The 4,327-nt window shown below is 33.7% G+C and overlaps 1 long non-coding RNA gene across 1 annotated transcript; it reads right to left on the bottom strand.

Annotated features, from left to right (window-relative positions):
* Positions 1-2,207: 2,207 nt before the first annotated feature.
* On the bottom strand, positions 2,208-4,002 carry LOC148763038 (uncharacterized). The gene is made up of 3 exons (XR_016026194.1): positions 3,880-4,002; positions 3,147-3,230; positions 2,208-2,311 (listed from the first exon to the last, which is right to left on the bottom strand). It is a non-coding gene; the product is annotated as an uncharacterized LOC148763038 (long non-coding RNA).
* Between the last annotated feature and the right edge of the window lie 325 nt (positions 4,003-4,327).

Raw genomic sequence — 4,327 nt, 5'->3', positions numbered from 1 at the left:
GCCGGCCATAAGGAAGAACAAGAGAGGAAATAGAGAGGAAAGGAAGAAAAAAAGAAAAACCAAAGAGAAACAAGAAAATTCAAAGGGAAATTCACAGTTTTCGACCGTTTAAGCGTCTAACGGTAAGATTTTTCGATTTTAGCTTGATTTCTACCTTTCCTATGCCTTTATTTCCATTTAGCATGCTTGAGGAGAGAGATCAAAAAGTGATATCAAGGTCTGGACGAAATTCTAGGGGAGAGAAATTGAAATTTTTAAGTTTTGATTTTTAGTTAAATTGATAGTTTTAGTTAGTTAAATGTGTTTAGAAATTAAATTGGGCAAGAAATCATTAAATTTTCACAATACCCACTCTTGGCTGGATGCTCAATGCTGTACAATGATGATGAATTGATTTTATTCTAAGGGAAATGAAGAGAAAATGATGAAAAACGATTAAACGTGATAGAAAAACAAAGTAGAAAATTAACCGAGTTAATGTCCCATTTTTGGCCGAATTTTCCAAGGAAGGGAGTGAGCTGATTTTGTTGTTTTTAGAAGGTTATTGGCTGATATTTAATGGTTAGAAATGTTGGAGAGAGAATGAGATGATTTAGAGCTAAAATGGAGCGCGTTAGCAATTTATCGGGCAAAGTGCCAAAAATAGGTTAATACCGCGTTTAAGCCGTTTTAGGCTATTGCATTTCATACCATGCATTAGTATAGGATTTAAGTTAATTATATAGTGATTTAGCATCAATGTGATTAATTGTGTAAATTTTTGTAATGTGTCTAGGAGGAGAGCCTTCCGAAAAAGGCAAAGAAGTCGTACCCGACGAGTAGTGATCGGGGCGCTTAGAAAGCTTTTAGTTTGTACAAACGGTGAGTAAACTTATTATTATTGTAAATTATCTAGAGTTTATTTTAAATGCCCTTTATGTATTTTATGAAATGAGAACGAGATTAAAACGAGATTTTTGATGTTTTAGGAATAAATGTGACAAATAAAAATATATTGTATTGATTATGAAATTGAGTAATTTGAGGCTACAAATTGACTTGAAAAATATATATTTTCCTAGGAATGGCTTATGAGAAATGAGTATATGTGGCTATATTTTGTGAATGCATTGGGAAATTTATGTAAGTTGTTTTACTATGCAAGCTGGATAAATAAATAAAAGCCACGTTATACTGTCGAAATTTTATTAAAATTGGTGGGTTAGTCACTGCAGTGACGGATTTTCGTGGACTGCCTATTAGAGGGGCACGGTAAACCTAGTTATATAGTTACTCTGGTTGTAGAGTCGAGGAGGGTAACTCCTGGGGTAGTATTAGAGCTCACTTCACGTCGAACCCCCACGTGAATATGTAACTCGGCCAACGCCAAGGAACGGCTGGTTTTTAAAAATAAAAATGTGTTTCACGTGTGAATATTTTAACACCCTTGGCGGACTCGGTTAGATGCCTCGGTCAAGGTATCCCCGAGGATTAGTTTTGGCTTGAGCCTTGTTTTAATAAAAGACATAAGCCTTAACAATTGTTTTGGTAAATTACAAATATTTTATGGTTTAAGAAAATAAATTGAAAACATTATGAAATGGGTTGAAATTTGTTGTTTAAACTTGCCTCCTTTTTACTCACCTTTAGATATTTATGATAATGTCAGTTTACTCATTGGGATTGCAAAATCTCACCCAACTCCTTTTGTCACGACTCGGTACTCCCCTCGAGCCCGTGACAACCGTGGCGGTGTCCCGGTAGACACTTATTGCCCGGAATGTCAACCCGAAACCCCGCAAGGCTTTACTATCAGTTTCTCTATTCCCTTGTGAGCAACCATTGTCAAATATCGTGTTCTAAAAGATTTTAAGCTGTTTCCAACTTTAAAAAAATAAAATATTAATTTTTCATCTCACAGGGGTAATTTGGTCATTTTTCTCAAAAATTTTGAAACTGGCTAAAACGTAATATACAAGTACAAAACACACAATTCATATTCAAAATGAATTTAAAAGTCTAAAATCTTCATTTAAAACGAAATTATGGTTATTTGAATATAATAAGAAAATAAAAGAAATATTAAGTAAAATATTCTATTTTCTTATAAAACAATATTTATAGAGTTATACGTGAATAATTTTTATAGCGTAAAAGCTAAATAAATTTATACATACTTAAATACAGTAAGCCAAAATATTTAATTTAATTTACAATAACAAGAGTGCCCCCGAATAAACAAAAGTAAAGAGGACTGTGAACCTACGGTTTGGAAAATGCAGATCCCACTGTAGTCCTCGATGAGATCAGCTATCTACAGTCTATACTGAACCTGAAATGGGTGGAAATGAGGGTGGTGAGATTATAAAATCTCAATGAGTAAACAGACATCATCATAAACATCTAGAGTTGAGTACATGGAGACAATAAAGTAAATCATCATAAACTGGGTTATACAATTAGAACACATTTCGTTCAAAATACGTAAAAAGGCTTATGAATATCACAAAAATCTAGGCTTATGCCATAAATCTATTCTCGGGGACACCTTGGCCGAGGCATCCTACCGAGACCGCCAAGGCTATTAAAATTCACATTTCACATAAATCATATTTTTGTTTTGAAAACATAGCCGTTCCTTGGCGTTGGCTGAGTTCCCCCTCACGTGGTGGTTTAGCGTGAAGTGAACCCTAAACTTCACCTCAGGAGATACCCTACGCGCCTCTCCGTTTGAGGTAAGAATATAATGGGGTTTACCGTGCCCCTCTAAAAGGCTGGTCCACAGAAACCCCCTACTGCAGTGATTAATTAATATATAATCTACCATATAATAAAACTCAATAACATGATATGGCAATTTTGTAATTCGTAGTTTTTCAAGGTAACCAAACAATTCGCATTTCAATACAATTGCCAACTAGCCAATCATGCTCGATTTACCATAAGCCAGTTAATTTAAACAATCAAATTGCCACAATTAACAGTCTCCGTGTACTCTATTTTTCAAAATCACTATTAATTTCAAAACAATTTATAATTTAATTTCATTGAAACTCATTTATTCATAAAACATGAAAATTTATCTTTTTAAATTCCTTTTTCCATAGAATTCATGAAAGCATCTAAAAACCACCCTACATAATTAAAATGACAGTAAGTTTACTCACAATGTCTAGAATGCAGACTTTCGAAGCACTCTGTCTACTGGTCCTCGGATGCAATTTCCTTGCCTTTATCGGAGGACTCACCACCTTGACACAGTAAAAAATCGAGAGTTTCACCAAGTTGGTACTAAATCAAAATTAAACTAATTTAGATTACCAATGCATGATATGGAATGCAAAAATGCACTGGTAACTATCTAAACCCCGTATTGGCCTAATTCGTCTTATCACCCAATTAAATTCCTAACGGGTCCGTTTAAACTCCAATTTAATTCTTTACAGTTTCTATACCTCAATTGCACCCAAATTAACTTAATGTCCCTCAGTGTGATGTAAATTATCAGTCCCAACAGTAAATTACCAAAATACCCCTAATGGGTAAAAATTCGTATTTTTGCTCCGAAAATTCCCATTATTTTTCTAGGCTCATAATTCATTATTCCTTAACCAATTCTCCTAGAATAAAATAACACTCATCCTTACTCACTACATGGTAAATTCAGCCATTAATGGTTGGGGGAGAAAATAAATTCTTTTCTTGTTGTTTTGTTTCTAAATATGCTAAACTAACTAAAAACACTAACATAAATTAAAATCAAATAAATCCAACAACTTTCTCTCTCCTAACCCATTTTTCCAGAATTGAATTCATCATGAAAACATGTAATTTAATCATGGAAAATAAAGAGAAATGCTTGGGAATAAGAAAACTCAAGCTTAATAGAAAAAATCTCACCTTTTTCACTTAATTTCCTTGAAAATTCACTCTTTTTCTTTGATTTTCTCTCTCTAGGGTTTTGTTTTTGTTTTCTCTCTCTTCTTGCTGGTTTGGCTGGCCATGGGGTGGAAGATGGGCTGATTTTGTGCCTTTTAAAAAGGAAAATAATAAATTAATAAAGGCATGACACATGGCATCATGTCATTGGCCCGTTTTTAAAATTTTCAAAATTTAAATATTTTATCTCCACCACATGTTTAGTCAAGGGTCAAAGATGAAGACAAAGGAAGACCATGTGCTGGAAAAAATATCCTGGTGGTGGAAAATTACAATTTTGCCCCTGAGGTGGCAAAATTACCATTTTACCCCTATACTCCAAATTATACCGAAATTAAAATTTTTCACTTCTGAACCTCAAATCATACTTCAATAAGTGAAATTATACTCCAATAAGTCAAATGGGGCA

The sequence above is a fragment of the Theobroma cacao genome, chromosome 5 (genome assembly GCF_053813885.1).
Source record: "Theobroma cacao isolate CCN51 chromosome 5, ASM5381388v1, whole genome shotgun sequence".
Classification (NCBI taxonomy): domain Eukaryota; kingdom Viridiplantae; phylum Streptophyta; class Magnoliopsida; order Malvales; family Malvaceae; genus Theobroma; species Theobroma cacao.
Note: the sequence above shows the minus strand (reverse complement) of the source record. Positions and strands in the feature narration are given on the sequence as shown.